We start from the raw sequence: 27,881 nt of genomic DNA, 5'->3' as shown, positions 1-27,881 counted from the left end.
AAAAAAAAAAAAAAAAAAAAAGAATTTGCTGCGGTTGAGGTCAAGGAGGTTGTTTCCTGCTTTCTCTTCTAGGGTTTTGATGGTTTCCTGTCTCACATTCAGGTCCATTATCCATTTTGAGTTTATTTTGGTGTATGGTGTGAGAAAATGATGTAGTTTCATTCTTCTGCATATTGTTGTCCTGTTCTCTCAGCACCATCTGTTAAAGAGGCTGTCTTTTTTCCACTGGATATTCTTTCCTGCTTTGTCAAAGATTAGTTGGCCATACATTTGTGGGTCCAATTCTGAGTTCTCTATTCTATTCCATTGATCTATGTGTCTGTTTTTGTGCCAATACCATACTGTTTTGATGATGACAGCTTTGTAGTAGAGGCTAAAGTCTGGATAGTGATGCTTCCCATTTTGGTTTTATTCTTCAGTATTACTTTGGCTATTCGGGGTCTTTTGTGGTTCCATACAAATTTTAGGATAGGTTGTTCTAGTTTTGAGAAGAATGCTGCTGCAGTTTTGATTGGGATTGCATTGAATGTGTAGATTGCTTTGGGTAATAATGACTTTTTCACTATATTTTTTCTTCCGATCCATGAGCATGGAATGTTTTTCCATTTTTTTGTGTCTTCTTCAATTTCCTTCATCAGTTTTCTATAGTTTTCATTATACAGATCTCTTATATCTTTGGTTAGGTTTATTCCTAGATATTTTATGGTTTTTTGTGCAATTGTGAATGGGATAAGTTTCTTGATTTCTCTTTCTGTTGCTTCATTATTGGTGTATAAAAATGCAACCAATTTCTGTATGTTGATTTTGTACCCTGCAACTTTGCTGAATTCTTGGATCACTTCTAGTAGGCTTCTGGTGGGGTCTGTTGGGTTTTCTATGAAGAGTATCATGTCGTCTGAGAAAAGTGAAAGTTTGACTACTTCTTTACCAATTCCGATGCCTTTGATTTCCTTTTGTTGTCTGATTGCTGATGCTAGGACTTCCAGCACTGTGTTAAACAATAGTGGTGAGAGTGAACATCCCTGTCATGTTCTTGATCTCAGCGGGAAAACTCTCAGTTTTTCCCCTTTGAGGATGATGTTAGCTGAGAGCTTCTCATAGATGGCTTTTATGATGTTTAAGTAAGTTCCTTCTATCCCGACTTTCTTGAGGGTCTTTATTAAGAAGTGATGCTGTATTTTGTCAAATGCTTTTTCTTCATCTATTGACAGTATTTTATGGTTTTTATCTTTTCTTTTATTAATGTGATGTATCACATTGATTGATTTGTGAATATTGAACCATCATAGTCATTATATTCTATATAGTCCACACTTATATTATTTTCTAACTGATTTTGTGTGTGAATATATATATACATATATATATATATTCTTCTTCTTCTTCTTTTGGATTAAAGAGTGGAATGAAGCTGGGGAAGAGAAGAAACATAGCTTTTATTACTATCACTGAAAAATTTTATGTTGTGGGTTAGGTGACTGAATGAGAATTAAAGTATTTTCAGTAGAATGGTTACGAGCAGTATTACAAAAATGAATGTTAGGGTGCCTGGGTGGCTCAGGTGATTAAGTGTCTGACTCTTGGTTTTGGCTCAGGTCAAAATCTCATAGTTCATGGATTTGAGCCTTACATTGGGTTCTGTCCTGACAGTGTGGAGCTTACTTGAGGTTCTCTCTTTCCCTCTCTCTGCTCCTCCCCCACTTTTGTGTTTTCTCTCTTTCTCTCTCAAAATAAATAAATAAATAAATAAATAATCTTAAAAAAATTCCTTCCCTAACTCACTACCATATTTCCATAGGTAGCCAGCACCATTAATTGAAGTTAGAGTACTATAAATGGCATAAATTTAATAGTAATAATCTCAAAACAATGTTCAAACCAGGTTCATGTCATTATAAGTATTGCTAAGTAATTTTGTTATTAACAGCTTCAATGAAATATAACATAAAATTATTTTAATTTTGCCTTAGTCTGGATACATCTGAAGTATTCTGCTCTAATTGGGGCCATAATTTTAAGGGGTCTGTTTCCAAATTAAGAATTATTAAAAGTTGCTGGAATGGAGAAGAGTTCAAATATTTAAAATGAATAATAATTAAAGATTTAGGGGAAATTTGATGTAGTACATATTGGTTGATTAAAGTTCTGCTGATTATAAAAGGATAAAATTTTTGTTTTAGGGGATTAAGGAAATAAGAAAGTGTTCTCCGTTTAGAAAAGAATTTAGGAAAAGTAAGTGGCTTTCTGACATTGATACCATTGGACTGCATTAAGAGAGAGTACCTCAGATATACTAGGTGTTCACAAAATATTTATTGAAATGAATGGGTGAATTAAAAAACAAAACCTTGAAATTTGGTTGTGGAGAATCTTAAGCAGAGATGTAGAAGATATTATAGGATGTTTCTACTCTGGTGGAATGTTATCTTCATGACCTCTTAAGGTTTTTTTCAAAATTAATACCAGTGTTTACTATACTTTCTTAATTATAAGACTAATCATGAAAATATTATCCATTTCCTGTCAATAAGTAATATAGTGAGTACTTTGTGTAAGATGCTTTATTTTATACAAAGGAAACAAAGGACTAAAACATCTACATTGTTTTATTTGATCTTTATTATAGCAACCCATTAAGGAAAATATTTTTATATTGATTTTATATATGAGTAAAAAGACTGAGAAATTACATGTTTTATGTGGGGGTCACTTGAAAGTTGGGGGAGAGGCAAGTTTTGAATCCTGCCTCTGAAGCCTCAGAATCTTATACTTCTGTGGTGGGAGGAGGAGAGGATGGACTCTGGGATGTTTCTGCCTCCACTATATACAAACAACCAAAACAGTTTCACTTGTACCCTTTATTATGTAAGTGAAGCAGTATTGCAAAGCAGGAGGGCATATAGGTAATACAGTTTCTCTCTATAGAAATGTTTATCTTGATATGTACTTGACTGTAAGAAAGGGGGGAATCATATGGTAGAAGGATGCAAGGTAAGACAGAAGTACTGATGGGGTCCATAACCCATTTGAGATATATGTTTGAGTTGTACCAAAGGAGTGAGGATGCCAGAATAATGGTTATGAGACATTTCTAAATGCAGTGGTGACATACCAAATGAAATCTAGAACACTGGGAAATCAACCTGTGCCTCCATGGATAGGCCTAATCTTCTGTGGTTTATGTGAGAGAATCTTAGCTAGCTTCCCTGTTTTACACACACGCCCTCTATGCTGTGGCTGGCATCTCCTTGGTGTGAAGGCGCCTCCCTGGGCAGTGTGCCAGAGAAACAGTAATGCTGGTTGTTTGACTTAGCACAAACTGTTTGTGCTTGTATTTGTCAAATACACAGATGAGAGACCAAAAAATAACTATGTGATATGAACCAAATAAGGAAAATAGTGTTTTCCTTCCTTGGTCACTTATGATTAATCATTGCAATATTTACATTTAAGGATTAAGGTATATGTGCTCCTAGGTATATTCTGCTGCAGCTAAGAAAAATGACAGTCTCTTTCTGATAGAAAAGAAAGTTGATTAAAAAATGCCTTTAGATGGAAAATTCTACAAGTGATTCCAGTGTTTTTGAAAGCCACAATTGAAATACAATTGCTTAGTATAGTTATTCAACTAATATGTCTAAGAGGCTTGTTCTAGAGCCCAAATGTTTCTGCCATACTTTACTATTAAAGGTTTTACTTCATTAGGGTTGTTACTAAGAGAAATAAAGTTAGGAACTATGTTGCATCAAATAGTATCAGCATATTACAGTTGTACTTGTTACAAATACTGAATTAAAAACATGAATTTACTATAACATTGCCACCGTGTGCCACTGAGAGAGAGACTGGTTTCATTTTTAGGTGTGATTGTGGGCATAAATCTCTGGAGGAGAGCACAGGAACACAAAAGTTTCATTTTTTTTTTCTAGTGCACGATAGATCTTTGAAGATCAAATGGTATAGGTTATTCTTGAAGTAACTTAAGCAATGCTGTTATCACCGAAAGGTCAGAATGGATATAACAGCATTTCCATAGAATTAGTGTTCTGTGTTCCAGGTTACTAGCTTAAATGCTGATTCTCTCTCTTAGTTTGTTCACTTTTCTAGGAAGGGCCTAAACTATAAGTACTCTCATTACTCATTCCATACATTGCCCTTCCTACAGAATTCTCTGTTTTTTAGGAAAAGTAATTTACAGTTATTTGTGTTTTCAGTTGTAGGCAATCACAGAAGGACTAGCGTGTTTTTCACGAGCTATGACTGTACACTTTACATATTCATTTATAAGTGAGTTTTTCTTGAATTTCCATTTATAAATTTACAGCAATTTCTTCATCTGAGGAACCTTTAAGAAAATCTGAAGTGTTGAGAGGAGAATCATCTGCCACTTTTCAATTTAAAGTCAGCCAAGTTCACATACCTAGTGATTCTTGCTGTTTCACAGGAAAAAGGGTTGAAATAGTAATTTATCAATGTTTCGATTTCATGTATTTTGAAAATTTTAAATTGTCATTTCTAAGACAAATGCTTTATTGCTCTAGAGACCAGCTTATGAAAGAGATTGAGAGGACATATAATTTTCTCACTTTCCTGTTTGTATGAAATAATGTGGTAGAGTGTCACCATTTTCTGTATAAATTTGTATAATTGTGGAACTTCAAAATAATATCTAGAACTATTGGATGTCAAAAGATTAGAGCTGAAGAAGCTTTGCATATTATATAACCAAGCTTCTTATTTTCCCTGTAAGGTCCCCACCATCCAGAAAAGTAAAGTTACTGCTCTCAATCACATAGTAAATTACTAAGGTGGAAACTTAATATTCTCCCAGACTAGCATCTATAGCCCGTCTCACATAGTCTTTTAGTCGTGTTGTAATCAATAGTGAGTTATTATTTCTGAACCCCACGAACTTCTTTTACTAACAGTAAATACACATCACAGCTAGTTTTATAGATATTTTTGCATTATAACAGCAATACCCATAGTTTTCAAAATTATGCTATTTTGCACAAATGTAAACATTTCAAAGCTTTCCTTTGTACTCTGTTATAAATATCTTTTACTTCTTTTGAAGTCTGTGTGGTATACATATAAGCAATTAAAACCTCTCCCCACTTGGGTTTGGAGACACAAGGTCTTCTTAATTAAAATTCAAACAAAAGCTACTGGTAAAAATTACTACTATATGATTAAGGTCTAAAGTATTATGATACATTAGAATCACTGTTAACTGTTGAGATTAAAAGAAATCGATATGTTGGAGAAAAGATCAGTTGGCTCTAATTAGTGAAATCAATGTTTACATAAAAGGAAATGCTGAAGTTTCGTAACAAATTCTGGTTATAAATATAACACTGGATAAAGTTGTTCTTTGTTATTATTACATTGACCACATAATCATGCCTTAAATTCATTGAATAAAAATCTGAAACTTCTTTTCAGTAGTTATTATAATTAGAAACATAGAACTTTAAAATCATTTCTAGTTTTAAAATTTTCAGTTTTATGAAATGTTGTTATATATTAAAATAGTCAACAATTATGAAGTATTTCTATTGATTCCATTTTAAAAGGCTAATTTTAGCAATTGCTGAAGCCTAGAGAGGCAAAATAGGTTAGAAGTAAGAAAGATCCATCGTATTCTTATACAATTATGATTACATTAAATATGTATTAGTCTATTTGGTGACATACCGAAATAAAAGAGAATACATTTTGATATAATTCAAAAACAAGACATTTCATTTTTTTCTCCCTGATTGCTATGATGAAAATAAACATTATAACCAGCATGGAGAAGCAAAACTATTACTAATTGCAGCCTAGATTTTAAGTAAAATGAAGGTCATTAGCAATTTCCTGGAAACCATTCAGATTGCTTACCAGGAAATGGTAGCTAGCAGGACATCTGTAATCCTCCTGTGTGGAATTAGTGAAAACATACTGAAGCTTTAATGATGTGTGTTAGACTTGGCTTTATGGTGGAAACTTTCTTCATCAAAGTAGCTAATGTTTCATTGAATATAAATTTTTCTTTATTTCAGTATTAGAGTATAAATCCAGAATTGAAAATAGCCTGTAACTTCCATCCATATATGGATACCTAATACACACCTGTAGATCAGAGAGAATATGGCTCATAGTGTAGTAAAGAGATGACATGTTAACAACAGAACAGTAGGAATCTGGAAGTGAAATGTGTTTGGGCAAATAGAAAAATTTCTTCCATAACTTGGAATGCTGATTTCACAACATTTTGACTGGTGAATATAGTCCCATTTTTAGTAGCATCTTCCTATCACAATAAAGAAAAAAATGAAGCTGAGTGTTAAGTGAAAATACCTCACAAGACATAAATTTAAGTCTGACCTGCATTGTTGTGGGAGAATGGGGTCACTGCTTCAGAGACTTTTAGCATAGCATCTCCATATTATCTGAATTATTTGGCTTACTTAACATTTCTGGAAATATAAAGGGTGAAAGAGTGAAACTGAGAAGAGTATACATACTCTTCAGTTTGTGTAGAAAATTATATACATTCAGAATATTCCTAAAGGATATTTAATAACTGTTAACAGAAGTTGGCTATGAAGAAGAAAATGAAAGATATGAGACAAGCTGCTTTTTAAACTTTTACTGTGTAGTTTGTACAGTAGTTTTTTTTTAAATCCACATATATGCATTGCTTTTTCAATACAAAAGACTAATTAAAAAAAAAAGATGGCAGTTCTCCATGAAAATGATAGGATTTGGTTTCCTTATTTTTGTACAAGAGAACATGGATGATAGTACTTATTTAGGATCAGATTTTGTTGAAAGGATTATAGAGAGAATATGTAGTATTTGGTGTAGTATATAGTAAGTAGAGAATCCTCAAATACTATAGGAAGCAACAACACTTGGCATAATTAAGTACTTGAAACAGCAAATATTTATTGATAGAATGGTGAAATACAGTCCTCAAACTTTTTGATCTCAAGAGTCTTAGAGTGTATTGAAGATTCTAAAATTCTTTTGTTTTAGAATCATGTGACTTATATCTATTAATATTAATTATGTTAGAAAATAAACCTGAGAGGGGCGCCTGGGTGGCTTAGTCGGTTAAGCGTCCGACTTTCGCTTGGGTCATGATCTCGCGGTTCGTGGGTTCGAGCCCCGCGTCGGGCTCTGTGCTGACTGCCAGCTCAGAGCCTGGAGCCTGTTTCAGTCTGTGACTCCCTCTCTCTCTGACCCTCCCCTGCTCAAGCTGTCTCTCTCTCTCTCTCTCCTAGAAATAAATAAAAACATTAAAAAAAATTTTTTTAAAATAAAAAAGAAAATAAACCTGAGAAATTAAAAAATTATTAATTTATTTAAAATTTATAAAGTTAAATTCGCCACATATTAACATAAAATTCATTTTTATGAAAAATATCGAATATATGAATATATTTCCTAAAGTATAAATAATTTGGTGAGAATAATGGCATTGTTTTACATTTTTGTAAATCTCTTTAATGTAGTTTTAATAGAAGACAGTTGGACTCTTTCATATCTGCTTTTGCCTTCAATCTATTTGATACATTTTGATCAACGTATATGAAGAAAAGTTGACCTAAAATGCATATGTAGATGACAAAGGAAAAAGTATCTTACAGCATTTTCACACAATTGTGAATATTCTTCTTTGATACTACATGAAATTTCACAAGTGTTGGTTTCTTAAAGGTTAGGTCCAGTGTAGAATCAAACTATGTGAGTGAACTTTCATTACTTTAACATTAAAATCCATTGGTCCAGGGGCACCTGGCTGGCTCAGTCAGTTGAGCATGTGACTCTTGACCTTGGGGTTGTGAGTTAGAGCCCCATGTTGGGTGCAGAGATTACTTAAAAATAAAAAAAAAATGTTAAAAAAAATCCATTTGTCCAATTTGAACTTTGAATGAATCTTCTGTTCCATGCATGATTTTTGTAATCCCATGCATTAGTCTCTTAGATTATATTGTCAGTGAATTATGCGGCTCTTCCTCATGTTGATACATTTCATCACATCAAAAAATCAAATTCATCGGGGCTCCTGGGTGGCTCAGTCAGTTAAGTGTCCGACTTCGGCTCGGGTCATGATCTCACAGTTTGTGAGTTCGAGCCCCACATCAGGCTCTGTGCTGATGGCTCATCCTGTTTCAGATTCTGTGTCTCCCTCTCTCTCTCTGCCCCTTCCCCACTCATTCTCTGTCTCTCAAAACTGAATAAATGCTAAAAAAATTTAAAAAAAAATCAAATTCATCAACCATGCCATTAATCTTTCCAGAAATTTATTTTTTAGTGTTTGGAAAGTGTTATGTTTATGATGGCAAATAGAAGTTTTCTGAAATTCTGATTTCCCCTTGAAAGTTCAAATTGTATTATTTTAACCAATGCTACAAACTTTTTTTTTTTTTAAGTGGGATGCTTTATTGGTAAATGTTAAAGTATAGGTAAGGATATTTTGTCTTGTTCTTTTAAATGAAATTGGAGTTCTACGCAAAAAGCTATGAAAAAATTTCAGCTAGCAACTCAAACAACACAGGTGATTTTCCTTGAGACATCTATTATACTCAGGTATAATTAGCAGTGGGATGCTTCCCATTTCATCACATAGAATCTTAAGAACTAATTTTTTAACTTTACACCCTACATGGAGCTTGAACTCATGACCTCAAAATCAAGAGCCACATGCCCCTCATCACACAGAATGTTAAAAACATGTGTACTTAAAAGTCATTATTTAAAATATTCTTTTACTATTTTATCAAAAGAATTTTGTAATTGAAACTGAATTTTTTGTTTTACTACAAGTGTGTGGTGGTGAAGAATGCAATGACTACTAGTAGAGTTAGGTGCCTTTGATGCATGGTAGAGTACTAGCAGTTTAAACCCACTATGTCATTTGCATCATCAGTGTAAGTGTCAATGCTGTAACATACAACTAATGCCTTAGTATTATTCTGAAAATAGTGTTGACCTCAGGGACACCTTGGAGACTTCCCTGGGACTCCAAGGGGTCCATAAATCACACTTTGAGAACCACTGGACTAGAACCTTAAAATAGAGTAGCATATAATTACCTTGATAATAAATCAATTTGTCAGTAATAACTACAAAGCAAATCAGTTACATGTAAGAGTTCAAAGACTCTATGAAGACCCTAAATGAAGTTATCGACTTAAAGAAGTTAGTTGCTTTCTTCCCTGAAACAGGAATTGTGGCATAATAAACAGAGTGTAGAGTTGATCAAATGTGGGTTTGAATCATGGTATAAACTGAACAATTTATTTAGCCTATTTTACTCTTAGTTTTCTAATCTGCAGAGTGGGAAAAAAATACATGTACTTCAGGAATTGGCAATGATTATAAAATGACTAATAAAATAAATCCTTAGTAAATAGCAGTTTGCTAGTAGGAATAGGAATAAGAGTATTTCATTATGTGCCACCCAAAGGAACTGGGACCATTTATTACCTCTTGCTGCACAAATTATTTCATAGAAAATGATTAGATATGTATAAAATTGAGAAGAAGTTCTAACACTCTAAGAAATCCGTATTATCGCCCATGTCAAATTTACAGTATAGTCCATGTCACCAATATTGGCTCAACCAAAAATAATTATCATTTTATTGATAATTAGCTTACATTTTCCAGGTAGTCTAGGCCTGGAGAAGGAAAACCAGCCTAATCAGCCTTGTTCTCATCTTATTACAGATAGCTTAGCTAGCATATATCTGCCAAGTCCTTGTCATAGTACTAAATCACCTCACTTAAGTACAAGTAAAATTCTCTTACCCAAAACTTTAAGAAAATTTCCATATAATTTTGGTTCTGGCATTTTATTATAGCAGGAGCTAAAACTTAGAGGTTTTACTGTGAAAATGGGATTTTCACATGTATCATTTTTGGACATACAGTTGCTATGAATTTTTTTTCGTGTAACATTTGGAGTAGATGAGGTTTCAATACATATGCACTTATTATTTTATAATTAAAAGTTATGGATAGATTTTGAGAAAGCATAAAATGTAAAAAAAGGTTTAAAATTTTTATATGCCATTATTAAGTTGATCTATTTCACTTTAGTCTTTTTTGTTTGAATTAATGTAAGAAGATGCTTAGAAGAAAAATATGTGAGATAGTAATTCCTCTCATTGCTGTTTATAGGCCCAGGAATGCTCTGTGCCTAGCACCCCATGTGCCAGGGGGTGCCCTCGGTATTTCTTTACTCTAAAGTCAGCTCTTGACAATTCTCATGGGGTATATATGTCACATTAAAAGCTGGCCCATACTACTAGACCTCCCACACACTTACTATTTAAGTCATTTGTCTGAATTAAAAAAAAAAATCTAAGGCTAACCACTTAATAAAATGTGTGTATTTTCATCCAAATGGTGTTTTCATGAATAAGACCCTTGAAATAGGCATAAATTGTACATTATTCTCTACATTTTTAAATGTGTTGCTACTGTTGGTAATTACCACTGAGTGCATATTTAATGCACTGAGGAAATTTGATGCAATTATTCCGTTTATTTGTGATTCCCTTCAATCCAAATGTCTGCATTAAACTATTGAAAAAGAAAACTACAGAGAATTTAGGTCATTTAAAAAATGCACACATTTTCTGAACTCTGCTTGTAAACTTGTATTGCACTAACCAAAATAAAATTAAAATGAACCCAACATTATAAAAGATAGGGTTCAAAAGTTTAGGTAATTTTGAATAAAATTACCTTTTAAATATAACCTTAAAGAATTTGGGCCAATTGCAAGGCTACAGTCTTACAGAAGTCAATAAGAGATGTGTATAATGGAGCTAAAAATTTAGCTACTTTACCTTAAGACAAATTCTTTTTCCTCAAGCCTCTTTTCAGTACTTAAGAGTTGATTACACCTGGAAATGGACTGAATAGACAAAAGTTGGTAGCTCTTAGGAAATATTTACAAGATGGCAGCATCCACAGAGGAAAGGTTTGTCTATTCCATGAGAGCCTAGCATTTTTTTAAAAGCTTACAGAATTTGGGTACTGAAAAGGATCTCTTTATACTGAAATAGTCTGAAAATAAGAAGAGTGCAAGAGGACTCCAGCTTTTGTAGGTCCACTTTTTATTTTCTCCTTTGATCATAAGCTGGTAAGAAAGTGCATGTGTTTCTCAAAAAATGAGTCAATATCATTAAAATGGTTTGGCCAGGGAATAGAGTAAGGGCAGAAGAACACAGATATTAAATGGGAAGTAGGAAGCCCATATCCATTTTGTTCAGTAGGCATTATCTGGTGTTTCCTTTCAAGTTAATATGCCACTATTCATTGTACATGTTTTAATAATATTCTTAAACATTTCTCTAGGGCTAAGGAAAAGTTGAGATTTAAAATGAGATCATAGGGTGCCTGAGTGGCTCAGTCGGTTAAGTGTCATACTTCAGCTCAGGTTATGATCTCATGGTTCATGGGTTTGAGCCCCGTGTTAGGCTCTGTGCTGACAACTAGCTCAGAGCCTGGAGACTGTTTCAGATTCTGTATCTCCCCCTCTCTGGCCCTCCCCTGCTCTCTCTCTCTCTCTCTCTCTCTGAGAAATAAATAAACCATCAAAAAAAAACTAAAAAAAAAAATAAAATGAGATCTATCTTATGGCTTTAAAAATATGTTTCTTCATGTAATAGTAATGAGAGACCTGTGTTCTTACACTTAAATCTACGAGTTACACTCCTATTAACATTTGTTTAACTAGGCTTCCATCACAACAGGTGCACAATTATTTTTATAAGTAAAATATTATCAGCCTTCAAAATTAGCCAGGGCAAAATGCAAGTTGTCTGATTAAATAATCAGAGCTGATACTTAAAATACATTTGATTTCCACAGGAATTTTAAAATGCAAAGTCCTAGTCTCTTATTCTGATATGTTGAGGGAGTTGCAATTGTTTATACCATGTAGCTTATATTGTAACTAGTTTGATACATTTCACATAATTCAGTTGACATTATGAAACAAACTACTAAAAATATAATAGTTTGTTACTTCTAGTCTAACATTTTAATCTACTAATGAAATGGTATGCTTCATATTAAGTCAGTCAAAGAAAAAGAAGTGACTTTTTCTTTGAGGACTCTTCTAAGTTCAATTAAAAGTCACATTAGTTTAAAAAGTTATAATCCAATGTATTCTTATTTAAATTTAATCTGTGGAGGTTTAAAAAATACAATTATAAATTTCATATCAATAATGTAGAAGTCACGTATGCCATAATTACTGAGTATCTTGGGGAACAATAAAGACTCCCAAGTCTTACTGTAAAACAAATAAGAAACTAAAGTGAACAAATGAAACAAAACTAAGTGTGTGAATCCTACACACACAAACACACACACACACACGGACACCCTTCTGAACTAAACAGGAAGCTTCTCTCATAAACACCTTAACCATGGTTAAGAAGTGCTACAACAGTGCAGCTGTTAGAAACCAATTACAGGCAGGTAACTGTTTGTTTTCATATCTAAATCTGTTTGTCAATCAGGAGAATGCAATGAGTCAGAAAAAGGGATCTCAAATACAAACCACAGGGTAAGGCAGAGCACCTGGAATGGGTCCAAGCCACAAGAATTAGGGCAGGAGTAGAGATGGAATCAAAAGCATACATGTGCACATGGCTCCTGTCTTTGTCCAACTTTTCAAATAGATTCAGAAGTAGAGATTATTGGAGAAAAATGTGAGCTTTCAATTGAGAGCAATCTGATTTTAAGATTTGTTAGAAAAGTGTGGTTATTTATAGAAGAGTGACTGTAGAAGACATCTACAGATCTTTACAAATGTAAGACATTTCTAAAATTTGCTCATAATCATCCTTTTTAAATGAAAGTTTAAACTTATTTTTTAATATTATAAACAAGTAGGCTTTTACTACTTTGAAATTCATCTATGGCAATCTCCAGCTAATATAGTTATTAATGAAATCACTTTAGTTTTATTTGGACCCAGGAATACATTTATGAAAGGAGGTCTTTTATTTTTCCAGCCATAATTTAGTGCCAGTAGGCATTTGCCTTGAAGCATGATGGCTATTCTCTAATCTCCATAGTCGATTGCATATTTCTCAGCCATGATATCACAGTGTAGGGTTGCCTCCTCAACCAGATGCCAAAAAGCATTTTCCTGGAGTAATTGGTACTTGTCTCAGGTATTCCTCTCTGCAGATGATTCAATTTTGGTGTCAGGAAGAAGAGGAGGGGATCACCACCACCTGAAGTGGTGCTCTCTCTACCTGGACCATATTTTAAATGTACAAATTCTTGTCTGAGATGGAATCAGAATTAATGATCAAGAAACAAATGAGTAAGAAGTGATGAATGAGATGAATTGAAATACTGGAGAAAAATAATTATTATCTTTTTCAATTTAGAAATAAGAGTTTACTTAAGATTACAGAAAGGGCCCTGAGGAGATTCTCTGTATTGTATTTCATAAAGAAAACTAGAGGTAGTACCAGAAAAAAATTGCCTTTTCCCCTTCATGATGAACTTATTCTTACTGTGGTTGACACTGACAGAAGCTTTTCTGCTAGAACATTAATCTCAGAACCAGGAAGGATCTTTAGAATTCTTCTCATCCATCCCTCTGCTTTCAAGAAAGAATGCATTTGTAGAATCTCAATCAATCCACAAATCTTTTTTTAGTTCTTATTATTAGCCTACCATTGTGTTAGACTATGTAGAGTTTACAATATTTCATATTTTCTACTAGTCAGACATGAGAAATGACTTTTTTAAGATTTAAAGAAAACAAAAGTTTTAAAAAATCTACAAAGAAGCAGGAGAGGAGGGTACTGTCAAAAGCAAAGATTAATATTTATTGGGCAAATATAGTGTGTCACAGTGCTTTTGTTTATTTTATCTTACTTAATCCTCAACCAGTGGCATGAAGTTGGCATCATTATCTTCCTTTTGCAAAGGAAGGAACAGAGGCTCAGGAAAATTTTTCTCAAGACGCCAAGATAAGAATGGACAAACCAGGATTTGAATGGAGGACTATATGATGCTTTAAGTTTATGCTCTTTCCACCAAAACATACTAATATCTCTTTGGATATTATTGGGAAACATTTCCCCCTGTATTTTCCAAGCTCCTTGAGCTAAATAAACAAGCAGAAAAACAAAAAGAAAAGTAGAGAAATAACAAAAAAACCAGAAGTTCCTTTTTTTAGAATAATAGGATTTTTTTTCCTTCTAATTACTATAGTTCTTCTATTCAAATTTGGCTACTGTAGATATCCCCTTTTCTATTACTTTAAATTCATCAGGTTTGGGGATATTTTCTTTTAGTGTCTTTTAGGTTTTTTTATTTGTTGTCAAGGATTACTTAATATTTTTCTGGCTTTTTAGGACAATCTCTTCTACAATTCAACAGTGAATTATCTCTGGCTATTAGACAGTTGACAGAGTGCCTGGGTATGTCATGAAAGTGATTGTAGAAGAGAAACTAGGAACTCTGGATGCTGTCTAGACTACTGGTATCCTTACATTTCTAGCATAGTGGCATGTATTTTTGTGTATCTACTGCAAAAATTTATGAACTGTGAATAGAATTTTTATGATAAATTATACTGTGGTTAATAATTAAAGTTAGGAAAAATAGTTAAAGGAAGATTGTCATCTCTCACTTACAGTGACCAGTTACTATTAAGCCTATAATCCATATCTCACCCTGGAATCTATTAATTATTTGTATCAAAGTTCTTTCAATTCATACTACAATTTTCTGATATCTCAGCAAATATTTTAGAAATCAGCTTTGTTCTTTGCTCATTAGGAAAATGAAATAGCTGTTACTTATGGAATAACAAGTGTTTTAAATTTAGGGGTGTACAGAGGACACTGTTATTTTGAAGATTAAGTCACCAGTTTATTTTAAACAGTTTCCAATTCTAAAAATATTCATTTTTTGAGAAGAGGGCCATGAGAAATCAGACCCATTTTAAATGCTTAAAAAATCTGGCAGGTTAGGGTGGCTCAGTGGGTTAAGTGTCTGACTTTGGCTCAGGTTATGATCTCTAGTTCCATGAGTTTAAGCTCCACATCCGGCTCTGTGCTGACGGCTCAGAGCCTGGAACCTGCCTCGGATTCTGTATCTCCCTCTCTTTCTGCCTCTTCCCTGCTCATGCTCTCTCTCGCTTTTGCTCTCTCAAAATAACAAATAAACATTTAAAAATTTTTCAAAAGAAATCTTGCAGATTAGAGGTACATGGATGACTCAGTTGATTGAGCGTGTGACTCTTGGTATCGGCTCAGATCAGTGGCTGTGAGATTGAGCCCAGCGTGGGGTCTGCCCTGGCAGTGTGGAGCCTGCTGGGGATTCTCTCTCTCTCTCTCTCTCTCTCTCTCTCTCTCATTCTCTCTCTCGTGCACGCTCACGCTCTCTCTCTCTGCCCCTCCCTGACTTGTGTGCATTTGTGCTCACACACACACTGTCTCACAATAAATAAATAAACATTTAAAAACATCTCATAGGTTAGACAGATATCTTATATCTGGCTAAAGTCATGAATGAGGATATGAGTACTGAATCTTTTTGGCAGGAAATAGCATGTAGTCAATTAACACTGGCATCACAGGAGCTGAGGGATAATGATTATTGATGTAGTTGAGTCACCCTAAGCAAGCAGAGATGCCCAAGGACACAAGGTTGGAGCATGAAACACATAAAGCAGGTATATGAGCACCCATAAGTTAGATAACAAGAGTTCACTGTAAGCTCTGCTAAAAATGAGAATCAGGACATAAGCTATAGAAGGCCTGGGAAGTAGGTACCCAGTAATTTAACACTTGATAGGAGGTGAGAAATAGGTCACCATCAGTGATGCCAAGAGAAGGGGATTGTGACCTCTGATCCTAGAGCAGAAAGTGTCCAGTCTTGGCTATCTGCTTGGTACAGTTAAAGACAATATTTATTGCTAGATAAAAGGAAATTTTTTCTAGATTACATTCAATCTGTGCTTCCCACTATAGAAGTTATTTGCCACATGTTGACTAATAAATTCAAGTACAACAAAGTAAAGGTAAAATTTAGTTCCCTAATCACATGAACCACATTTCAAATACTTATTAGCACATGTGACCAGGGCTACCATATTGGACAACAAAGATATAGAACACTTTCATTATCACAGAGAGCTCTATTTGACAATGCTTTTCTATATTATAGTAGTCATAAACACTAGCTTTCTAATACTGTAAAAAATGTAGAACCTATAGCTATCTGTAATAAGATATCCCTATGACAGTATACTTTAAAGAAGCCAAAAAAATGTTATTATGTCAAATTTAGTGAGGTTTCTGATACAGTATTTTGATGGAAGAATTATATGAAGTTAGTTTTGAAATTGGTGTTCATATTGTTTACTGATTTGCATATAGTTGCAATAAATAGAGATTTTTTTTTTTGCTGAGGAACATCTATTAAAATTCTATTATAATGGGTCATAATTTATATAAAGAACTGCTGAAATTATATTAAAATCTATTTTTCTCACATGTATACTGTGTGCTTGGTGAAACATTTTGCTTTCTGTGAGTTACTTGAAATTATGTCATCTCCACTGACGGAAATGCTGATCTTTCTTTCATCAAACTGTTAACAAGGCAACTTTCTGTTTAGAGTTTTATTTTTCATTGTATTTAATATAGACATTTTCATGTATACATTTTTCATTGTATTTAATACAGATTTTGTATGTTTAAGAATGTGTTACAGAGAGACAAAAAACAATGCACAAGGAAAGACAGAGAAGGAAACATTATATAGGCTAAGGAAAATGGAGTAAAATTTTAATTTTTGGGTTTTTTTTCCCCTGTCAAAGTAAATCAAAGTCTCAGTGAGAACCATTTGCATTTATGTCAGTATCTAACTTTTCCCCGATATCTTATACCCATGACCCTGAGAGTTACCCCCACTCAATTTTGTGGCTTCTAGAGGAAAATCCAAATTTCTTTGTTCATGGGTACTGCTTTTTGACTTTGGTATAAAGTTTCTTGAACAGACCTGGCCACTGATATGGAACCAAAATACATGAGGTAGACAGAGCTTGTTGATTCCACACTGGCTTAAAAATTAAATAGGCAATTTACAGAAGAGGATGCCTAAATAATAGAGAAATGCAATTAAAGCAATAATAATACATCATTTCATACCCATCAGACAGGCAAAAATTAAGTGTGAGGAGTTGGGATTCTCATAAATTACTTGTGGGAGTATATGTTTATATATATCTACTCTGAGTTTAGCTATAACTAGCAAAGTTGAAGATGCACATATTCTATGAACTAGCATTCCAAGTTTTATATGTATATATTTATCTCCTAAAGAAATTCTTGCATGTGTATAAGAATATTCACTATAGCATTGTTTATAAGAGCAATCAAAATGAACAGTCAGAATAAACAACAGCTATATATATCAACATGTATGAATTTAAAAACATAATAAATGAAAAAAGAAACAAAATTATGTATCTGGTATAAAATATATAACTGAAAATATGTAAAAATCTCATATTTTCTTATCAGCTCATATGTAACAATATAAAAAAAGGTATTGAGAGGATAAACAGTACATTAGTACAGTAAATTTAAAAAATAAAAGCAGGGTAGGCCCTAAGGACATAGGAAACAAACAAATCAATGTAATTTGTTATTAACTAGTATTCAAGCCATCCCCTTTACTTAGACTATCCATAGTGCTTTCTCTTTGCTTTGCCAACAGAAGATTTCATTGCTTACGTTCTCTTTGTTTCAAGTATGACTCTTTGCCTCCTCTTGACTTCCTGTTACAGGATAGGTCAGCATATCTGAGTCTCCAGACAGTCAATCAGAGGAGATTCTTTTTACAAAAATAAAACGTTTCCATTAATAGGGCATTTTACATAGCACCTTTGGGACACCCTGTGGATCCCAACCCTATTTTCATTTATTTATATTTTCATTAATTCCATTCTTGTGTCAAACATTTTTGAGAGGTTTTTATATGCTAGGTATTGGGAATACAAAGATGACTAAGAAACCGTTTCTATCCATAGGGAACTCACAGTCTATAATGGCATACACATGTAAAAATGTCTATATTTACAACACAGATAATTATAAATTTTTTAGCTCATGCTTTAGAGGATGCTAAAAAGGGAATTTATTATAATATTAGAATCAATTAAGTTGATTTATTAAGTTTTTTCCCTTCAAAGTAAATAAAAGAATTATTATTTCTTGAAGAAAGGGAATCATTTGTATTTATAGATCAGTGTCACATTTTTTCTGGTATCTCAAATCAATGACAACTAGAGTTAAAATTTATATTTCCAGCCCAGGCCTCCTTTTTGAGCTCCAAATCTATATATCCAATTTCTACTGTACATTTCTACTTGGACACTTTAAATTTAACATGTCTACAATGGAATTCCTGATTTCTTTCCCAGATCTACTGTACTTAAATTCTTTCCCATCTCAATAAATATGAACTCTACCCTACGTGCTCAGATCACAAACCTTGAAGTTAACCTTGATCCTCATTACAAGACATAGTTTCCATTTGCCCTCTTTATACCGTCTAAACTCATTCTGTGTACCAAGAGCCCTTATGAGTGAGTTCCCTTTCTCTTTGACTTCCATATGGGTTCAACCAATGAGAGGCCACTCATGAGAACTGAAGGAGAGTAAGTTGGTGTCCTCTTCCTCTCCACAGCTCCTGACTTGACAGATTGCTGTAGGATACTTGTGACCATTTCATGACCCTGTCTGTACAACTACATTTTCTTGGTTCCAGCAACCATTCTTTCCCCTTATGCTTAAGGCCCCAGTATGATAACAGCTTCATTCTATAACTAGCTCTTGGGTGTATCACTATCCATTTTTGTCTTCTTTAAAACTTGCCCCATATTTTTGTAAATTCTTTATTTAACTCTTCTCAAACTATCCAGTTTAAATGTGCCACAACCATTACTTGGTCCAGGCCAATCTATCTTTTTTTTTTTAATGTTTTTTTTTTTTTAAATTTATTTCTGAGAGAGAGAGGGAGGGTCACAGAGAGAGGGAGATACCGAATTTGAAACAGCAGGCCAATCTATCTTGCTTGAATTATTGTGCTAGCCTCTCAGCTGACATTCTCTACTTTCTCCCTTGTCTCCATACAATCTGTTTTCCATAGAGAAGCTATAGATTGATCCTTTTAACATGTCAGTTAAATCACATCACTCTGAAAATCCTCTAATGGATCCCCATATTAATTTGAATAAAAGCCAAAGTCCTTACGATCGCCCCAAAGGCCCTACAAGATAGATACAGTCCTCTCTTTCTTCTCTAACTCCATCTTCCATTCCATTCCTAAAGAAAAACTGTTTCTCTACTCAAAACACTTCTGACACCAAAAAAATGTGAGTTTTCGACACGAAACAATTCTTCAGTGCTCTGTGGACACCAGCTGGATGTCCTACAATTTAATTCAGTTCTCATACTAACAAACCAGAGTTAGTACAGACTGCCCCCACAACAGGTTAAAGGCTTAATCCTACATGACTGCCCCCCCCCCACTTCAGACACCAATTACAAGTCATGGGTCCCCAGATTATCCACACTTTTGTCCTAGTTGGCTACAAAGCAGGGGTTCCCGAAGACCCCTATTTGATTATTTGCAATAATGGCTCATAGAACCCAGGGAAAGTCTATACTATTACTTTTTTGTTATAAAAGATACAAATTAATAACAAGATGAATAAGTATATGAGGCAAGGTCTGGAAGGTTCCCAGTATAAGAGTTCTTTTCCTGTTCTGGGAGTTCCTTCCTGGAGGGATGCTCCACCGCCCTGGGATAAGGATGCATTCACCAACTCTGAAGTTGGATGCCTCTGTCGAGGGTTTTTAAGGGGCTCCATTACATAGGTATGATTGATTAAATCATTAATTGGGGTGTCTGGGTGGCTCAGGAGGTTAAGTGTCCAACTTGGGCTCAGGTCATGATCTCATGGTTCAGGAGTTTGAGCCCCACGTCGGGCTCTGTGCAGCTCAGATTCTGTGTCTCCCTCTCTCTCTGACCCTCCCCTGCTCACGCTGTCTCTATCTCGCTCTCAGAAACAAATAAAAAACATTTAAAAAATTTAATAAAATTTGAAACTCAAATATAGAACGTTCCTCTTTTAAATGAACATCGTAGACAATACTCAAGTAGACAAGAGCATAGATAGTTTTGTTTCCATGGGAAAGTACAATAGTTCTAGAGTGTATATTTCTTCCTAGTATGATTATTCTTGACATGTATTAGATATTTTTCAAGGTAAGCTTTGTGATCAATGAATTTGCAATGCCAAAAACTTTAATGTACAATTTAATAATTTTATTCTTTAATAGAAAGAGGAATTATGTAAAAAGAATTACTCAATTTTTTAAATAAATAGCTATTTAACTGAGGGAAGTTGCCACTAAATATCTGGTTAGTGGTTTTATCATATCTCATATATAAGATTTTCTGTATTTTTCCTCAAACATACCTTATACTCTGAAGCTTCAATTAAGACACCAAAATTTAAATCAGGTATCAAGTTTCCGATCATATTAAATAACTATAAGGAATCTTAGAAGGTACATCCTGGTTTTTTTCATTCATATTTCACAGAAATTTTTAAATAGGGACAGTTTCTATAATATCAATAAGAATAGCTAGACAAAAAGGGAACTTCTTTTGTGAATATATTGTACTGTTTATTGGCCATTGACATACAATTTTCCCATAGTCTAATTAAATCTCAAATCTTTGTGGTATACGTTAGGTTTGTGAGTTGATTTTGAGACACATCAGTTATTATCAAGACAGAGAAAACTGGTAGTGAACTTATGGTATGTGTCATTTTGTTAGATATTGTCACCTGTGCTTGTTTGTTTATTTGTTTAGCAATGTCTTTATTGTGATATAATTCATATATCTTAAAGTTCACCCATTTAAAGAGTGCAGTTCAGTAGGTTTTTTAAAAAAGTATTTTCATACAGTTGTAAGATTATCACCACAATCAAATTTTAGAATATTGTTATCACCCTAAAGGAGTCTCTCAGCCTTTAGCAGTCACCCTCCATTTCTTTCCAAATTTCCCAGCCTTAAGCAACACCTAATCTACTTTATATTTCTATAGATTTTCCTATTCTGTACACTTAATATATATGGAATTATATGTGTTTTTTTGTGATTAGCTTCTTTTGCAGAGCACAATGTTTTCAAAGTTCAGTGTTGTAGCATATATTAATATCTCATTCCTTATTATTGGCAAATAGTATTCCATTAGGAGGATATATACCACATTTCATCCATCCACTCATCAGTTGATGGACATGGGTTGCTTCTATTTTTTGGTTATCATGCATAATGCTTTTAGGAACATTTTACAAGTTCTGGTGTGGGTGTACATTTAGATTCCTCTTGGGTATATATACCCAGTTCCTTTTGAGGAACTGACTACTGTTTTCTAGAGCAGTGGCACCATTTTGCATTACCACCAGGAGTGTATAAGAGTTCTAATAGTTCTACATCTTCACTCTTTTATTTAATAATAGTGAATAATATTTATTTATTAATATTTAACAATTGTTTGGCTGGATAGATATTATAAATTTTATTTTACATATGAAGAAACAAAGACTCAGAAAAAAGCATAAATAATTGTCTAAAACCACAAAGCTAGTAAATGGTAGAGCTAGTTTTTAACTCAGTTCTAATTTTAAACGTTTACCTTTCATTCATTCTAAAATTGTATATTTTCCTGAAGTAGTTTTGAGCATCATTTACATTTATTTATATTTGTGTCTACCGTGTCTTTGGAGTAGGGGAAGCAATTAACTCAGTTTGCTTGTAGTCTGATGAGACTCAGGTCTCAGAATTGTTTACATACAGGTCAGCAATCTTAGGTCTACTTTAATATTCTTAAAAATTAAAGAGGACCCAAATAACTTTATTTATGTGGCTTTTGTCTATTGACATAGTGTTAGAAATTAAAACAAAACTTAAAATATTTGTAAATTAACTTAAAATAACAAATGTGTTAAAATATTTTTACAAAAATATCTATAATGTCTAAAAAATAACAGTGAGAAGAGTGGTATTATTTCACTTTTTTGCAAATTTATTTAATGTTAGGCTTAATAGGACATAGCTGAATTCTCATGTCTGCTCCTGCATTAAGTCTGTTGTAATATGTTGTTTTGGTTGAAGTATGTGAAACACCATGCATATATGTGTTTAGAAAATGGAGCATTTTAATAACTTTTATAGATAATTATGTATATTCTTCTTTGTACTATGATTTACAAGTAATATAATGTTTAACTACAATATGGAATCTGAAACATAATTAGTTCTTCACATTTTATTATATCATTTTAAATTCCATTGGCCTAACTTATACTTCGAATGGATCTTTTAGCAATGTATGATTTTATGACATCATGGTTTGGTCACTTGGAAAATGTTGGATCACTCAATTACACAGAGCTTCTAAATGTTGATGTATTTCATGATCCAGCATAAAATAATCACATCCACTAATGTCACATTTGTAAATTTGAAAACAATTTAATTATTGAAAACAAATACAACCAGTTGTTTTCCTTGAAGTGAAAAGACTCACTTCATACCATTTTGAGAAAATATATTTTAAAATGCAAGATATGGAAGTAACCCAAATGTCTATCCATACATGAATGGGTTTAGAAGATGTGGTATATATACAGTGGTATATTACTCATCCATGAATAAGAATGAAATCTTGACATGTGCAAAAACATGAATGGATCTAGAAGGTATAATGGTAAGTGAAATAAGTCAGTCAAAGAAAGGCAAATACCACATTATTTCACTCATACGTGGAATTTAAGAAACAAAATAAGTAAAGTAAAAAGGAGAAGAAAAAAGACTCTTAACTATACAGAACAAGCCAGTGGTTGCTAGAGGGGAAGTGGTAGAATTAGGTGATAGAGATTAAAGAGTACACTTATCATGATGAACACTGCTTAATGTGTAGAATTGTTAAATCATTATATTGTATACCTGAAACTAATATAACACTGTATGTTAACTATACTTGAATTTAAAAAGATTAAGTTTGAATGTTGTTCTTTGCCTGTCAGTTATTAGTTACTCTTTTAAGTAGAAATGGTGTTCTATAGAAAAAGCCGTTAGTTTGGATCTCAAAGAATCACACAAGTGCTTTTCCTCAAGAAAACTATTGTTATTTTGGTATGTAGCAGAAATGCTTTATATGTACTTAAGGTATACTCTAAGTTTCGATTTAATAAGATTAATATATTATTTTTACTGTTTCATCAAGAATTTTTAAGTTCAAAAAATTCATTCAAAAAATACCTGTGCCTGTTAACAAAGACTTCAATGAGCACTAACTAGTACAATTCAGTGCCACTGGCTTGGTTTATGATAAGCCATAGTAATTATAGATAAGGTACCAATAGTTTCACTTATCATTGGTTTTGCACCATTAGGGTAAATGCCAATGCAATGAAAAAGACAAAAATGATCATAATAATATTATAAATATAATGTATGTAGAATTCTAATAAAAGTGGACCCAGATGATGTCCAAAGCACTTTGAAAAGTATGAGTCAAGTGATAGGTGTAAATATAATGGTAGTGAGGGGGAGTAAACATTCTCCTTCAAGAAAGTTAAATGTTTAATATTTTTTAAATCTTGATTATTATTCAGTAATATAAAATTATTTAAAATGTTAATTTAGAAGGAAACAGTTTTTTCTTTATCTTCTCACCTCAAATTCTATTCCCTTCATTTTCCTTAAGTGACCTTTAGTAGAAATTATTTTTATATTGGGAAGAAATAACTTATAAACAATTACCCTTGAGTGAGAGATAGTTTGTTCTTTTTAATGTATGATTTTATTTAGTCTGCCCATTAAAAACTAATATTCAAGAACATTCAACAATATTAATGGATTTCAAATTAAGAGTTCAACTTAATATTTTTACATTTCACTGTCAGGTATTAATAAGAGAGATAGTTAAAATACTTATGGCCAAAATTATTATGTAAAAACTTATAATAAATGCTTGGTGTTAGTCTACATACAATTCAGTTTTTGGTGTAAAGTTTTTTGGCTTCAAGAAAGAACATTTTGTTTACTTCACCTAATGGGAAGATCTCTTAATGCTGGGATGGCCTCTTCTTGGTATTTCTTCTGCTGTTAATTTTTAGCATAGTTGTCCATAACTGTATGAATGGAGATGAGTGGAGATGTACTCATCATGTTTATTCCAAATGATAGTACATAAGCAATTACTGTAGTAGTGAAGTGGTAGGCAGGCAATGCAGCTACCCAACCTTTTTGATGCCCACCGGTTTAGTCTAAGGAGTTTAGTCAAGATTCAGGAACAAAAGCCCCTGCAAGACATAGTATGTAGCCAAACTGGGACTTAAGAACAAGGCATAAATTGTTATTTTTTTCTGGCAAAGGCGATGGTGAATTTTCCACCATTTTCCCTGTGGTTTTAGACAGTCTTGTCACACTGCAGCCAAGATGCCCGGGAAATGGGACCTTCCATCCCACCTCCATTGGTGTATGGTGAGTGTGGGTGTTGAGATATTTATTCTTAATAATTCCCAAGAATTGTATAGAATCACTTACAAATGTACATTTTTGCACAATATAATATAGAAGTAATATAAAGTATAACATAAAATTCTCTCTTTGTTCTACCCCAACCAGCCTATTTTTAAAATAGGATTTTTAAAATAAAAATATGTTACACAATTTGTTTTTTAAAAAACTTAATATAGATTTATTTCATTCTTTGGGATAAAATTTTTGTTTCTTTTGCTCACTAATCCCCGGAACTTAGAAGAGTACATAGAAGACACTCAGTAAATATTTGTCAAATGAATGAATGAATTCTTTACATAACCTTAAGAGATGCCAGCATAATATACCCTGATCAATGAAGAATAATTTGTTTATCCATTCCTCAATTGATAAACATCCACTTATTCCTAGCTCTCACTTTTAAAGTAACACTACAGAAGAGAAACTAGGTGGAAGAACGCTTTGGCAATGAGAATAGCATGGATGAGACCTAGGAATGTGAGAGAGAAATTACTTTTCTGGGGGAATTTCATGTTTTTAGTGGAAGTAGTGTGCATGTGTGTGTGCATTTGTGGTTGAAGTGGGCAGGTATTAAAATTGGGCAGGAAAAGTGAAAGATAAGATCAGATGGAAAAGCAAGCACAAACTCATGAAAGGGGGTATGTAAACCATTTAAGAAAAAATCTGGGGATGCCTGAGTGGCTAAGTCAGGGAAGTGTCCAACTGTTGATTTCAGCTCAGGTCACGATCTCATGTTTGTGGGATCAAGCCCCAAGTCAGGCTCTCGGCTGAGTGTGGAGCCTGCTTGGAATTCTCTCTCTTCTCTCTCTCTTCCCCTGCTCTGCTCACATACACCCTTTCTCTCTCTCTCTCTCTCTCTCTCTTTCAATAAATAAATAAATATTTGCCAATACAGTCATATACTGTCTATATTAAAATCTTATATTAACTTGTATTAACTTATTTTATCTATACAATACCAAATTTTACAAAAGAGATCAATAAGATCAAAGTTACAGCACTAGGAAATAGTGGAACTGAAATTTAAAACTAGGTAATCTGCCTCCAGAGTCCATGCTCTCTTCACCCTACTGCTTCCTAAATCTGATTATTCCTATAATGTATAAAGCCCAGTAGATTTACATATGAAACTAGAAGTAAAAAAATTCAGTTATATTTGTTCATTTACAAGGTGACATAAGTTCAACTTATGTTCTGCTTTTGTTCCAGTTTTTCTTTTGTAAACACAAGGAGACAAAAATATATTTTGCTAAATAGTTCGCTGGCCAAACTGATGTTAATTATAATGTTACATTACAAAAGAAGACAGTTTTTAAATTTGGTGGAGTTACTCTAACTGAAAAAAAAATCACATCTGAAAAATTAATGCTGGATATCAATATATACTGTTAATCTAACGGGTATAGATGTATTGTCGATCAAGAAGGAGAGGCTGTAAAGCAACCAGAGAGTTTATTTGGGTTCTTAGGGATTGTGATCTGGGAGACACAGAATCCACAGAAATCGAAAGTGTACTCCAAGTTAGGAGCAGGAATGCAGGCTTATAATGGCAAAATACATAAGGTTGTGTAACTTGTTTTGAAAGAATTATGATTGGCACTGGCAGAGTTTAAACTGACTACCTAATACACAATTGGTTATTTAACTAATAGGTGTTGCATCATTTCTATTTCAATTCAAATTAGAAGGATGTGTTCAAGGAGGTGGTGGAGTTGCAACTGACAAATTGCAGTTGACAAAAGTAAAAAAAAATCATGGTGTTCTGACAGCTGAAGCAGGAGACACACATAGGTCCTCATTGTCCTTTCAACACTATTTTGAATGGCTCTCCTAGCAGTGGTTAGTTCATTTTGAATCTTCTTTCACATGTACATGTATACTATATGTTTACTTTATTATTCTTGGTCACATAAATTATTATTTGTCATGCTACCAAGATATTAATAATCTTTACAGGTATAGGCAAGACTGAATGATTTTCATAAAGAAACCTAAAATTGCAGATAGTGTCTATACTCACAGAATATTTCTAGATTATAGCCTATAACATAACCATTAGGACTAGAATCCTTAACAGATTATCTAATCCAACACCCTCATTTTACAGGTGGGGAAATGGAGGCCCAAAAATCTACTTGTACAAAGTGGCAAAAGTAAAACTAGAACCCAGATATCCAGATTTATGTTCTAGTTACTTAACACTATACCACTTGTAGCTCTTATTACATACCATGCAAATTATAAGATGAACATCATACTATTTTTGAATTTTATTTTTTTCTATTTCTGTCATTCTCTATGTACTAGCACACACGAAACTTGCGAAATATATACTTATGTGATTTATCTGACCTCAGCTTGAGTTTTATCTGCTAAATCTTTATCTATCACTTTCTGAATTTCTTTTGGCCTACACTCTCAAAACGCCACCGACTTTTTTAAATCACTTTTTTGAAAAAGAGAGAGGCACACCAAGAAACAGACTCTTAACTATAGAGAACAAACTATACCAGGGGAGAGGTGGGGTAGGAGGTGGATGAAATAGGCGATGGGAGTTAAGGAAGAGTGCACTTGTGCACTGATCATGAAATGTATGATGTATGAAAAGTGCCGAATCACTATATTATATGCCAGAAATTAATATTACACTGTATGTTAACTAGATGGAATTTAAATTAAAACTAAACAGAAGAAGATACATGCGGCTTTTCAACTGCACAGTAGGTTGGCACCTTTATTTAACCCGTTGTTCACAGGGACATCTGTAGTATGGGATCATACTAAAGAAAACATTTGCCGGTTAAAAACAGACTCAAGTTAGATTGTCCGCTTTAAAGTCTTTGTGTTCTGGTTATTATTTTCACAGTGTCATGCTGATTTTTTTTCACTAACATTATCACATAGGCATTTTTTTTTGGTTTTAAAAGTCTTTTCCTAAAAATAGTTAAAAATCTGATTTGACTCTGTGTTAATCAGCACCTGAATATAGATAGCTCTGTTTACTTCATCACTTCACTATAATTGGACTTTCCATTTGTTTTTAAGTTTTTCACTGGCATCAGTATTGTTTCAGTGAATATCTTTTTTAAAATATTTATTTTATTTTATTTTTCAAGTGTAAATGAATGTTTTATTTTATTTATTTTTTAAATAGTTTATTGTCAAGTTGGTTTCCATATAACAACCAGTGCTCATCCCCACAAGTGCCCTCCTCC

At 33.3% G+C, this 27,881-nt stretch overlaps 1 protein-coding gene and 1 pseudogene across 10 annotated transcripts in view; one reads left to right on the top strand and one right to left on the bottom strand.

The window, feature by feature from the left end:
* SOX6 (SRY-box transcription factor 6) overlaps nucleotides 1-27,881 on the top strand; it is a 357,612-nt gene that overhangs the window by 114,808 nt on the left and 214,923 nt on the right. The window lies entirely within an intron of this gene.
* LOC120248350 lies at nucleotides 24,138-24,540 on the bottom strand (annotated as a pseudogene).

This window comes from Hyaena hyaena, unplaced genomic scaffold (genome assembly GCF_003009895.1).
Source record: "Hyaena hyaena isolate Hyena2069 unplaced genomic scaffold, ASM300989v1 scaffold_583, whole genome shotgun sequence".
NCBI lineage: Eukaryota > Metazoa > Chordata > Mammalia > Carnivora > Hyaenidae > Hyaena > Hyaena hyaena.
Note: the sequence above shows the minus strand (reverse complement) of the source record. Positions and strands in the feature narration are given on the sequence as shown.